This window comes from Lynx canadensis, chromosome B2 (genome assembly GCF_007474595.2).
Source record: "Lynx canadensis isolate LIC74 chromosome B2, mLynCan4.pri.v2, whole genome shotgun sequence".
Classification (NCBI taxonomy): domain Eukaryota; kingdom Metazoa; phylum Chordata; class Mammalia; order Carnivora; family Felidae; genus Lynx; species Lynx canadensis.
The window spans coordinates 64,301,984-64,316,267 of NC_044307.1; the positions used below are offsets into that span (position 1 = coordinate 64,301,984).

At 37.2% G+C, this 14,284-nt stretch overlaps 1 long non-coding RNA gene across 1 annotated transcript in view; it reads left to right on the plus strand.

Moving 5' to 3' along the window:
- LOC116738076 overlaps nucleotides 1–13,165 on the plus strand; it is a 41,756-nt gene extending 28,591 nt beyond the window's left edge. The window contains exon 6 of the long non-coding RNA XR_004343641.1: nucleotides 12,434–13,165. This is a non-coding gene — a long non-coding RNA (uncharacterized LOC116738076). The remainder of the gene's footprint in view (nucleotides 1–12,433) is intronic.
- Nucleotides 13,166–14,284: the final 1,119 nt, after the last annotated feature.

The following is a 14,284-nucleotide window of genomic DNA, read 5'->3' on the forward strand; positions in this document are numbered from 1 at the left end:
GTTGCTTCCAGTTAATATCATTTGAAAATGAAGTTGTTAAAAGTAAAAAGTGTGCCAACCTAATAAATGAACTTGAAGAAAAGTGAGCCAGAATAGTCTTGTGATTAGGATGTCATGTTAATAAAATACTGTTATTTATTGTATTATATAAAAGTATGAAACCAAAAGTTTTTTTTTTCAATTTGAAAGTTTATGTTTTATTCATATATCACTATGGATAAAGCTTTATATTTTAGTACCCATAACTGCACTTTTTTCTTTTTTCTTGCTTTTTAAAATAAGGGGCCCCAGGGCACCTGGGTGGCTCAGTCTGTTACGCATCTGACTTCAGCTCAGGTCATGAGCTCACGGTTCACGAGTTCGAGCCCTGCATTGGGCTGTCTGCCATCAGTATGGAGCCCACTTTGGATCCTGTTTTCCCTTCTCTCTCTGACACTCCCTGGCTTGTGTGCTCCCTCTTTCTGTCTCAAAAGTACATAAACATTAAAAAAATAAAATAAAATAAAATAAGGGGCCCTGTTTTTCACTTGGCATTAAGCTCTGCAAAACATGTAGCTGAACCTGGGTGTAAGGATGGGATGTTGAGGAAGCCTAGGCCTGATATACTCAGTTTCTTTTTTTTTTTTTTTTTCCTTCTAGAAAGTTGGAGGCAAGAAAATGAAAACTGTAGGGAATAGGAAGTTGTGTTCTGAGGGTTGCCTTCAAGGAAGAGTTTTAAAGATCTAAAATGTGGGGTGCCTGGATAGCTCAGTCAGTTGAGCATTAAGCTCTTAATTTCAGCTCAGGTCATAATCTCACAGTTTGTGAGTTCAAGCTCTGCATCAGGCTCTGCGCTGACATTGTGGAGCCTGCTTGGGATTCTCTCTCTCTCCCCCTCACTGTTTTCCTCTCCCCCACTCTCTCTCTCTCTCAAAAAATAAATAGATAAATAAATAAATAAATAAACAAACATTAAAGAATATAAAGATTTAAGATGTAATGGGGGAATCAGTAAGGGAATATAGCATATTGTCTGGGGGTTTTAAAATACTTTCAACATAATAACTTCTATAAGCTTTTGAAAATTACTACATCTATAATATGCATTTTATGACAAATCATAAAGAAAATTACGTTGGTGGATTATCCTATTTCTGCCAAAACATTTGTTAGGTTTAATATCATGTTGTGAAGAAAAGTCAAATACAGTTAGCCTGACTTGATATGAAATAAATGGTGTGCTAAGGTCTCAACTGCTATAGATGATAGAGAATGAATGTAAAAATGTCATATAAACTGTAAAGCATTATAAATACTATAGTTGTTAAATTTAGTTCTAGTAAATGATCTATAAAATGTGAATTTTTAAAAATGTGGTTTTGTTTATAAAAGTATAATTTTCCATATTAGAAAACTGGCATATGGCCTCTGTGGAAAATGTGAAAACTTTGTTATATGGAGAAAAAAATTACGGGTCCTTCTTTCAAAGTCTATTACTGTTATCATTTTGATATGTTTTTTTTCCAGATTTTTTTCTCAGCAATAATTAGAATCTAAGTGTGATCATATAGTTACATGTTATATAAATTTTTCATAAAAATTGTTTTGATATTTGCATGATTGTCCATTATGTGGCTCTGTCATATGTGACTTATCCATTTACTTATTGTTGGACATTTAGGTAGTTTCCAATGTTTTTGTAATTTTATATAACTACATGAAGATTCTTCACTGAACTCCTTTCCAGTTAAAATATTTCTAAAATTAAATGAACATCTTCCATTTCTCTGCCTGTACCCCCCCCCCTTCTTAACAAACACAAATATGTGAGTCACTGATGTATTTGAATCTTGTTACTAAGGCCATTGTGCATTAAGAAAGTATCCTTAGAAAGTATCCTTAGAAGGCCATTGTGCATTAAGAAAGTATCCTTAGAAAACACTAAGCTTAACCCCATAGGAAATTACCTTTATGAATTTATTCTCTGTTTTATGGCCACACAATAGCAATGTCTGAGAATTTCTTAGCAGGGAGGAAAGGCAAAAATTCAGATATTGTGTGGTAGTTGGGTTAATCATTGCAGAAGAGAACACAGGCTGGAAACAGGATGAGGATCCCTGCCAGGTATAATTAGCTGTTTTCTATCACCTCTAAACTATTTAAATGGAAATGGGTCATTTGGAATCACATTTAGATTTTCTCCAAAATGACTATTCTAACTAGGAATATTTCACTTGTCCTCTGTTCAGTTCAGTCTGTTTATTTTGTGGTCAGGAGACTTGAAGGAGTTAAAGCACTTTGCAAATGCCTTCCTGTGTTTGGGATTATTTTCCTCCCCCAACAGGATCTGGCTTATTAGAGCCTCAAATATGTCTAAAGAAAATTCTATGTTAGATGCATCACTGAAATGCTTGCTGTCTCACTAGGAGCCCACATGAAAATGGCATGGTGGAGTAAACTTATTTTTGTCTCTTCTCATGAGTTTTCCACAAAACAGCTGGCCTTTTCTAAAAGGAGGCTGACAAACAATTTACGAGGTTTGAGAAGGGACTAATTAGTATTGTAGGTTGATTAGGGATCACATCTATTTTTATTTAAAAAGTCACACACAGAGAAGCATTTGTTAGGTGGCTTGCTATAAAATTACTTTTCACTAACCACAGCGTTACTGTGTGGCTATTGCATTGGAACAAAGCCCATGATTCTTGATCACTGTTTGAAATTGGGTTTATTCGTAATCGGTGTCCCTCAGCTACATGATTTTACACAGCTTTACAGGTTGAAGCAAGAGGTAGCAGGAACCCTGACTTCGGTCTTAATTAATTTTTCAAAGTAGAGACTAGGACTAATGTGCCTTTGCAGGCCGTTCCCATGGGGGTGAACAGAGATGACCGGTACAACACAAGAGTCCTGCATTTCAGAGAACAGTGACCAAAAGGGGCCCCTCCCCACCACCCTGTCCCATCCTGACCTCTGAAGAGGAGGCCCTTTCAATGCCAGGCCAACACTGGGCCAATCCGTACCTCACAAAACATGCATAATGAATAACACAAAAGAATGCCAAGAGATGGCCTTTTTAGGGTTGAACTCTCTAACTTTAAATCTCATTACTATGCTTCTCTCACTGTCCTCCAACTAGATTAAGTCTTCTGGTTAGTCTGAATTAACTTGGAATTCCTAAAGAATCAGGATCTCTCTTTTCTCTTTACATTTGTCAAACCTCAGACTCAGGCTACTTTTCCCTACACCACTCTCCTTTCTCTGGCTCTTTTCACCGCCCCCCCCCCCACGCCTCACCCCCCCAATGCGGTTTTGGTTTGGATGTCAGCTTCCCTGACCACACCTCGCCTCACTAGAACCCAACAAACAAACAAGCAAACAAACAAACAGAAGACCACAAATACAATAGCAGCAATGACAAATTTAGAGACTGTTGACTGTTTTCCCACAGCATTCTGCTCCTAAGCTTTAAATGATTCCTATACTTTGTTAGAATCACCTATTTACTGGGGGGTGTCTCCTCTGTTAACTGGTAGCATTCTTATTTGTTTATTTATTTACTTATTTAAATTCAAGTTAGTTAAAATAAGTATAGTATTGGTTTGAGGAGTAGAACCAAGTGATTCATCACTTCCATATAACACCTAGTACTCATCTCAACAAGTGCCCTCCTTAACGCCCATCACCCATTTTGCCCATCCCCCCACCCAACACTCTACCAGCAATCCTCAGTTTGTTCTCTGTATTTGAGTCTCTTATGGTTTGCCTCTCTCTCTGTCTTTATCTTATTTTCATTCCCTTCCCCTATGTTCATCTGTTTTGTCTCTTAAATTCCACATATGAGTGAAATCATATGGTATTTGTCTTTCTGTGACTGACTTGTTTCGCTTAGTGTAATATACTCTAGCGCCATCCATGTTGTTGCAAATGGCAACATTTCATTAGTTTTGATTGCTGAGTAATATTCCATATATGTATACATATCACATCTTCTTTATCCATTCTTCAATCAAAGGACATTTGAGCTCTTCCCAAAATTTGGCAATTGTCGATAGCAGTACTATAAACATTGGGGTGCATGTGCCTCTTCAAATCAGCATTTTTGTATCCTTTGGATAAATACCTAGTAGTGCAATTGCTGGGTCATAGGGTAGCTCTATTTTTAATTTTTTGAGGAATGTACATACTGTTCTCCAGAGTGGCTCTACCAGTTTGCTCTCCCACCAACAGTGCAAAAAGCATTACCCTTTCTCTGCATGCTTGCCAACATCTGTTTCTTCCTGAGTTGTTAATTTTAGCCATTCTGACAGTGTGAGGTGGTATCTCATTGTGGTTTTGACTTGTATTTCCCTGTGATGAGTGATGTGAGCATCTTTTCATGTGTTTATTAGCCATCTGGATGTGTTCTTTGGAAAAGTGTCTGTTCATGTCTTTTGCCCATTTCTTCACTGGATTATTTGAGTTTTGGGTGTTGAGTTTGATAAGTTCTTTATAGATTTTGGACACTAACCCATTATCCTATATCCATTTGCAAATATCTTCTCCCATTCCATTGGTTGCCTTTTACATTGTTGATTGTTTCCTTTGCTGTTCAGAAGATTTTTATCTTGATAAGGTCCCAATAGTTCATTCTGGCTTTTGTTTCCCTTGCCTCTGAAGACATGTCTATTAAGAAGTTGCTGCAGCCAAGGTCAAAGAGGTTGTTGCCTGTGTTCTCCTGTAGGATTTTTATGGTTTCCTGTCTCACATTTAGGTCTTTCATCCACTTTGAGTTTATTTTTGTGTATGGTGTAAGCAAGTGGTCCAGGTTCATTCTTCTGCATGTCACCCTCCATTTTTTCCATCACCATTTGCTGAAGAGACTGTCTTTTTTCCATTGGATAGTCTTTCCTGCTTTGTCAAAGATTAGTTGGCCCTACACTTATGGGTCCATTTCTGGGTTCTCTATTCTGTTCCATAGATCTATGTGTCTGTTTTTGTGCCAGTACCATACTGTCTTGATGATAACAGCTTTGTAACACAGCTTGAATCTGGAACTGTGATACCTCCAGCTTTGGTTTTCTTTTCCTACATTACTTTGGTTATTCAGGGTTTTTTCTGATTCCATACAAATTTTAGAATTGTTTTTTCTAGCTCTTTGAAGAATGGTGTTTGTTTGTTTGTTTGTTTATCTGTTTTTTTGTTTTTTGTTTTTGACAGGGATTGCATTGAATGAGTAGATTGCTTTGGATAGTATAAACATTTTAACAATATTTGTTCTTCCAATCCATAAGCATGGGATGTTTTTTCATTTCTTTGTGTAGTCTTCAATTTCTTTCATAAGCTTTCTGTAGTTTTCAGCATACAGATATTTTACCATGTTTGTTAGGTTTATTCCTAGGTATCTTATGGGTTTTGGTGCAATTGTAAATGTGATCAATTTCTTGATTTCTTCTTCTGTTGCTTCATTATTGGTGTATAGAAATTCAAGTGATTTCTGTACATTGATTCTGTATCTTGCAATTTTGCTAAATTCATGGGTCAGTTCTAGAAGTTTTTTGGTGGAGTCTCTCACATTTTGCACATAGTGTGTCATGTCCTCTGCAAAGAGTGAGAGTTTGACTTCTTCCTTGCTGATTTGGATGCCTTTTATTTCTTTTTGTTGTCTGATTGCTGAGGCTAGGACTTCCATTACTATGTTGAACAATAGTGGTAAAAGTGGACATCCCTGCCGTGTTCCTGACTTTAGGCGGAAAGCTCTCAGGTTTTTCCCATTAAGGCTGATATTAGCTATGGGTCTTTCATATATGGCTTTTATGATCTTGAGGTATGTTCTTTCTAGCCCTATCTTTCTTTTTATCAAGAAAGGATGTTGTATATTGTCAAATGTTTTTTCTGCATCTAATGAAGGGATCATGTGGTTCTTATCCTTTCTTTCGTTAATGTGATGTATCATGTTGATTGATTTGCAAATATTGAACCAGCCGTGCAGCCCAGGAATAAATCTGACTTGATCATGGTGAATTATTCTTTCAGTGTATTGTTGGATTAAATTTGCTAGTATCTTCTTGAGAATTTTACATCCATGTTCTTCAGGAAAATTGGTCTGTAATTCTCTTTTATACTGGGATCTTTGTCTGGTTTTGGAATCAGTGTAATTCTGGCTTCATAGAATGAATTTGGAAGTTTTCCTTCCATTTCTATTTTTTGGAAAATCTTCAATAGAATAGGTATTAACTCTTCCTTAAATGTTTGGCAGAATTCCTTTGGGAAGCCATCTGGCCCTGGAGATTTTTGATTACTTATTCAATTTCTTAACTGATTATGGGCCTGTTCAAGTTTTCTGTTTCTCCCTGTTTCAGTTTTGGTATTTTATATGTTTCTAGGGATTTATCCATTTCTTCCAGATTGCCCAATTTGTTGGCATATAATTGCTGATAATATTCTCTTATTATTATTTGTATTTCTTTGCTGTTGGTTGTGATCTCTCCTCTTTCATTCCTGATTTTATTTATTTAGGTCCTTTATTTTTTCCTTTTGCTAAATCTGGTTAGGGGGTTATCAATTTCATTAATTCTTTCAAAGAACCAGCTACTGGTTTCATTGATCTGTTCTACTGTTTTTTTGGTTTTGATAGCGTTGATTTCTGCTCTAATCTTTATTATTTCCTGTCTTCTGCTGCTTTGGGCTTTATTTGCTGTTCTTTTTTCCAGCTCCTTTATTTTATTTATTTATTTTTTAATTTTTTTTAATGTTTATTTATTTTAAGAGAGATAAAGAGAGACTGAGTGCAAGCAAGGAAGGGGCAGAGAGAGGGGGAGACATAGAATCCAAAGCAGGCTCCAGGCTCCAAGCTGTCAGCACAGAGCCTGATGCGGGGCTCGAACTCACGAACCCATAAGATTATGACCTGAGCTGAAGTCGGATGCTCAACCGACCGAGCCACCCAGGCGCCCCTTTCCAGCTCCTTTAGATTTAAAGTTAGGATGTGTATTTGAGACATTTCTTCCTTTGTTAGGAAGGCCTGCGTTGCTATATTCTTCTCTCTTATGACCACTGTTGCTGTATCCCAAAGGTTTTAGATTGTCATATTTTCATTTTCATTGGGTTTCCATGTACTTTTTAATTTCCTCTTTAATTTCTTACTTAACTCATACATTCTTTAGTAAAGATGTTCTTTAATCTCCAAGTATTTGTGGTTTTTCCAAGTTTTTTCTTGTGCTTGATTTCAAGTTTCATTGCATTGTGGTCTGAAAATATGTATGGTATGATATTGATCTCTTTGTACTTGTTGAGGCCTGATACATGACCCAGTATGTGATCTATTCTGGAGAATGTTCCATGTGCACTGGAGAAGAATGTGTATTCTGTCGCTTTAGTATGAAATGTTCTGAGTATATCTGTTCGGCCCATCTGGTCCAGTGTGTCATTCAAAGCCATTGTTTCCTTGTTGATTTTCTGCTTAGATGACCTGTCCATTGTTGTAAGTGAGGTGTTAAAGTCCCCTACTATTATTGTATTACTATCAGGGTCTTTCTTTGTGTTTGTGATTGAGTTTTATATTTGGATTCTCTCAAGCTGGGGGCATAAATATTTACAATTCTTAGGTCGTTGGTGGATAGACTGATTACTTATGATATAATACCCTTCTTCATCTCTTGTTACAGTCTTTGTTTTAAAATCTATATTGTCCGATATATATATGGCTACTCCAGGCTTCTCTTGATGTCCATTAGAATGATAGATGGTTCTCCATCCCTTTACTTTCAATCTGGAAGTGAGTTTGAATCTAAAATGAGTCTCTTTTAGGCACATAGAGATGGGTCTTGTTTTTATTTTTGTTTTTGTTTTTAATCCATTCTGATACCCTATATCTTTTTATTGGAGCATTTAGTCCATGATTGAAAGATATTTAGAGTGATTATTGAAAGATATGAATTTAGTTCCATTGTGCTGCCTGTAGAGTTGGTGTTTCTGGTGATGTTCTCTGATCCTTTCTAGTCTTTGTTGCTTTTGGTCTTTTTTGTTTTGTATTGTTTTCAATCTACTCAAAGAGTTCCCCTTAAAATTTCTTGCAAGTCTAGTTTAGTGGCCACTAACTCTGTTAGTTTTTGTTTATCTGGGAAACTCTTTATTTCCCTTTCTATTCTGAATGACAGCCTTGCTGGATAAAGAATTCTTGGCTACATATTTTTTCGATTCAGCACATTGAATATATCTTGACGCTTCTTTCTGGCCTGCCAAATTTCCTCAGACAGATCTGCTACAAACCTGATCTATCTTCCCTTGTAGGTTAAGGATGTTTTTCCGTTGCTGCTTTCATGATTTCTTTCCTTGTCTGTCTATTTTGTGAATTTAACTATGATATGCCTTGGTGATGGTTGGTTTTTGTTGAATCTAATGAGAGTTCTCTGTGCTTCTTGGATTTTGATGTCTGTGTGCTTCCTCAGATTAGGAAAGTTTTCAGCTATAATTTGCTCACATAAACCTTCCACCCCTTTTTTCTCTCTTCATCTTCTGGGACTCCTTTATATGAATGTTATTCCTCTTTAATAAGTTGCTGAGTTCTCTAAGTCTTGTATCATGATCCTTTGCCTTTGTTTCCCTCCTTTTTTTCTGCTGCATTATTTTCCATAATTTTATCTTCTATCTCACTGATTTGCTGCTCTGCTTCCTCCATCCTTGCCATTATAGAGATTGCATCTCATTTATAGCATTTCTAATTTTGGCCTGACTAGATTTTAGTTCTTTTATGTCTGCAGAAAGGAATTCTCTGGTGTCTTCTATGCTTTTTTTCAACCCCAGCAGTCATACTTACCATTGTGGTTTTAATTTTTTTTTTTTAACATTTATTCCTTTTTTGAGAGACAGAGAGAGACAGTGTGAGTGGAGGAAGGACAGAGAGAGGGAGATACAGAATCCAAACAAGGCTTCCAGGCTCCTAGCTGTCAGCATAGAGCCTGATGTAGGGCTTGAACTCAAGAACCGTGAGATCATGACCTGAGCCGAAGTTGGATGCTTAACTAACTGAGTCACTCAGGCGCCCCTATAATCGTGGTTTTAAATTCTAGTTCAAACATCTTACTTCTATCTATGTCAATTAAATCTCTGGCCATCATTTTGAAGATGCAGATTTCTAAATGAAGCCAGGTTCTCCCAATGGAAATGGCCAGTGAGGCACTGGAGATATAGACTTGAAGCTGATGTGAGAGATCTGAAGTCCATTGGGTGTCTCCTCCTAGGGGCCTGACATGGCTGCTGAATCCCAGGGTCTTGGCAGTCTGGGTTCAGTGAACCTGCCTGGGGAGGAAAATAGGCAGATAACCTGAGAGGCAAAGGACAAAAGGAAAGTGTTGCTTCAGAACCTCTAGGCCAAGGAGTTAGTGGAACTCCCAGTACAAAGTGTCAAGGCAGAGATGTGGAATCTCTGGGGAGCTGATTGAATGGAAAATGAGGCTCCAGGAGAGATGGGAGTTTTGAAGAGCATGACAGAAATTAGAACTTGGAAAAGATTCCCTGATCCAAGGGGAAAGCAGCTGTCAAGGCTGTCAAGGCTGTCAAGGCCTGTAGAGTGGCAGGCACAAGGATGGACCCTCCACAGTTCCTTGCAGTAGAAATGATAGTGAAGTTGTGAGATGCATAGCCCCTGACACAAACACATGTGCTTTAGGAGTGAACAGCAAGGGGCTGAGGACTCAACACTGCCAAAGAAGGAAAGGACCAAAGTGGAGTTTTCTTAAGGCTTAACAAGGAGAGTTTGGATGTAGTTATACAGAAGTGCCAAGAGTGATGTTTCCAGAAAGAAGGGGAAGTCCTCAGCAGAGAATGAGGAATAATGGGAACAAATGAAACCAAATTATGCTCAACTTTCCAGTGGACCTATATTATATAATGTTACCCAATTCCTTTTCTCCATCTTCTTTTTATTGAGGTATAATTTATTTACAATAAAATGCAGAGGTTTTAGGGACATAGTTCAATGAATTTTGACAACTGTATATATCTGTATAAAATCATCACCCCGGTTAAGATACCAAACATTTATATCACCCTAGAAAGTTCCCCTGTGCACCTTTTCAGTAAATCTCCACCCTACTCCCTTCCCAGACAATTATGGTTCTGCTTTCTATGATCATATATTGGTTTTGTGTCTCCTCTAGAACTTCATATAAATAGAATCATACAGTCTGTATTTTTTTGTATCAGGCTTATTTTACTCCACATAATATTTTTAGATTTATCCAGTTTGTTTTGTAGATAGTAGTTTCTTTTAATTGCTGAGTAGTTTTCCACTATGTAAATACACAATTATTTGTCTATCCATTTTCTTGTTTATGGACAGTTGGGTTGATTCCAGGTTTTGGATATCATGAATTAAGCTGTTATGAACATTCTTAGGTGAGTTTTTTTGTGACTGTATTTTTTTTCATTTTTCCTGGAGTGGAACTGCTGGGTCATAGGAGAAGTGTATGTTTAACTTCATAGAACAAATAGTTTTGTAAAATGATTATAACATTCCATATTCCCACCAGCAATAAAGTAATATTAAGTGTCAGTTGCTCTTTAATATTTGGTATTGGTATTGTTGATCTTTTTAATTTTAGTCATTCTAATGGGTGTGAAGTGGTATCTCATTGGTTTTTTTTACATTCCCCAATAACAAATGATAATGAGCACCTTTTTTTATCTCATTGGTTATTTATGTATCTTCTTTTTGCCATTTTATTTTATTTTATTATTTAAAAAAATAAATGGTTTACTTTGGAGTGATTTTAGGTTTATAGAGAAGTTGCAGAGGGTCTTTTGCCATTTTAAATGAGTTGTCTTTTTATCATTGATTTGTAGGAGTTCCTTATATATTCTCTAGGTCTTTTGTATTTATCATGTATTACAAATATTTTCTCCAAATCTATAGTTTGCTTTTTATTTTCTTCTTAAAATATATTTTCTAAATTTTATATTTTCTCCAGGTTTTTGAGATATAATTGATATCTAACATTGTGTAAGTTTAAAGTTTACAATGCTTTTTCATATGGATAGTGTATCTTGTGTCCTACGAAATCTCTGTCTACCCTAAGGTAGTAATGGATAAATAATATTTTTAAATGATTTATAATAAATCTATGCTTATTTCCTTTCCCTTTTTTTCCTAAAATGATGCTACTTTTGGTTTAAAATTACTAAGATAATGCACACTGTTTTGGTAAGAAGGTCAAGAATGAGAACAGCAGAAAATTCCACATAAAAAGTGTCTCATCCCAGCAAAGTTACAAAACCTCAAAGGCCTAGAAGAAAAGGACTAAGTTCCTTTAAAGGGTAGCGAAGTTCTTTGAGAACATATCCCTTCCACTTCTATCAAATGGCACACGACTCATTATCAATAATTTTGGTGCTCTACATAAATCAGTTTTAGTTTGACTTTTTATATCTAACAAACAAAAGAGGAATGCGTTAGAAGACTTCCTGATGGTTAAAGTATCTAAAGGGAAACTAAAGAGGCAGCTTCAGAAAGACAGCAGCTGAAGTAGCTGTGAGGATCAAGGGAGCAGGATCCAATAGATGAACAGATCTCAGTAGGGATGAACCATCTCCAACTGTTCTTGTCTTTGTGCCACTCAGTTCAAGCTCAACTTTCTAGGGGAAAGTATCTGAATGGCCTAATTTGGGCACACGCCCAGGGGACCTTGGCTAAAAGTCCCTCCTTCAAACCTGGATTCAATAGAGGAAGGAGATAGTTCCCTAGAGAAAAAATGGGGCACTGCTACTAAAGAAGGCGAATGGATTCTAGGAGGACAAAAACAATACATGCCCACAACATGCCTTAAAAAGGCAGAACATATATCTTTCAATTTGTGTTTGTGTCTTCTGCTTTAAGCAGGATGAAACTGCCTTTATTCGCTCATCTTTGAGTCTTCCCTCAAATAACTGGGCTTGGTTGAGTTAAAATATATTACTGCCAACGCCAAATTTGTGAAAGCAAAGCCCATCCCAGGTTAGTTTTGTTGTGGTGTTGTTTTAAATCTTGAAGTGCAATGTGTACTTCTGATGACTTAGAATTTTTCTTTCTAAATTGAGATGCAGAAACTCTGTGGACTCTAATATTAAGTGGGGGAAAAGGGATAACACTAAATAAAATATAACTTGGTCAAGATTGGAAGTGAGTTAGGATTGAAAGTGATACAAACAATTTTTATGCATCAGATTCCCTTTTTAAAAAATCACTTAAAAAGTTATGTTTATTAATTTTGCTCTTAGACATTATATGTTTTTACAGACAAGTTCCTACGTTCACTCTTTTTGCTCATTCATGCATTCCGCAAACATTAATTAAGGTCTTGCTGTGTGCATTAGCAGCAGAGGCTCTGGAGATCGGTGATGAGATTGTGAAAGAACCTGATTTATGAAGATACATGATAAACTATGATAGGATTGAGGGATGGGATTGGCTGTTTTGTTCACTAATTTTTATCTTTAGTACCTAGCGCAGTGCCTGAAAAATAGAAGGAACTTAAAAGTATGCTGCTGAATGGAAGACTAAATGAATGGAGGGAACAGTCAACTGGTGGTGTTGGAAGTACAGAAGATAATAGGATGGTACAAGTTCAGGAAGATTTTCTTAGAGTTGTTTAACTCTGCTTCAGCAAAATTCTACTTCAACAAAACTCTTAGAAGAATGAAGGCTTGAGTTGCCAAAGCCCAAACTTGAGGACTGGCTATCCCTCTATGTTTCCATCAGGCTCTGCATTTAGTTACAGATGGAAGTTGGTTGTCTTATCTCCAACAAAGACTGCAAGAGTGGGATGTGTCCTTCTGGCTCTTTGTAATCAGGCTTTTTGTGACTGGGGATGCTGGTTGCCCATATGACATTAAAATTTTTTCAGTCTCTGTACTGGGGGTAAAAATATGAGCAGAATTTGAATTTGAAAATTACTTCTTCCTACATTGAGTGGTGTGATGGTGTATGTTCTTCTACAATAGACACTCGCTCAACACTGTATATTTGAAATAACTCCCTTCTGGAGGAAGGTAGAGAAGAAGTGTGTGGAAGTTATATATCTTTGACAGAAACCACACTCTCCCTACACTGAGGAGAGTCCACTGGTACCTAAGCATTGATCTCGAGTACTCCACACACCAGTTGGGCAGGGTTTTTAGGAACCACAAACCCATTAACATTCCCTGATCCAACTTTTGAAAACAAACGAAAATAAAATCTAGGTCTTTCCTGGGTTTCCTCTCTTTGCATGTTGTAAGTTGTATTTGTTTATATTTCTCCATGTTTGTGTATTCTCTTGCTTTAACATACTTGGTCTCTCTTTAACTCTCACCATTGTTGGATCTAACTTGTCCTACTCAGTTTTCCATCCCAGGGGGGTAGCATGGCTTATGAAAAGAGCAGGACCTTAATGCCAAAAAGCAAAAAGACCTAGCCTCAAATGTCAGTTATGCTCTTTCATATCTAGGAAACTTTCAACAAAGTATTCAACATCTTTGAGCCACAGTTTCTGTGCTGTTCAGTTATATTTCCGTTTCCTCTTTCTGGGTGCATGGTAGGATTATACTTCTGGTTCCCTTAATATTAGCACATGTCATGTACTTGTCAGTGGATTGAGAATAGAAGTAGACACGTGTTATTCCTGGGGAGAAGGCTGTAAGAAACTAATCTTGTTGCCTTTCTGCTGAAACATGACAGAGATTCTATCAGTCTGATCCTTGAGTGAGGGCAACATGGAGCAGAACACCAACCCAATGGATACATAGCATGACCAAGAAATAAACTTCTCTTGATGAAGTGAGGTCATTAAAATTTGGGGGTTGTTTGTTACTCAACATGAATTATCCCATCTGGCTGATGTCCCCTAATATGAATAATGATTATAAGATTTACCTCAAAGAGAATTACCAACCCACATTAGAGGATTAAAATGCAGTGGCTTGGGGCGCCTGGGTGGCTCAGTCGTTTATGTGTCCAACTTTGGCTCAGGTTGTGATACAGCTTGGAGCCTGGAGCCTGCTTCGGATTCTGTGTCTCCCTCTCTCTGCCCCTCCTCCGCTTGTGCTTTGTCTCTCTCCCTCTCAAAAATAAACATTAAAAAAAATTAAAAAAAGCAGTAGCTCTTATTACTATTACTCCCCCTTCTGCCAGCTGTCTGTATCTACCATTCTTATCAGACATTCCACTTACACACTCATACATGGCTCACTCTTGTCCATTTCACTCCACCCCCATAATTCTCTTTCACTCTACCCATAATTGTCCTTCATTGCCCTCTGCCCACCCCCCTACCCCCCCACCCCCGCTTACCAACTCCTTCTCTTAGTCTTC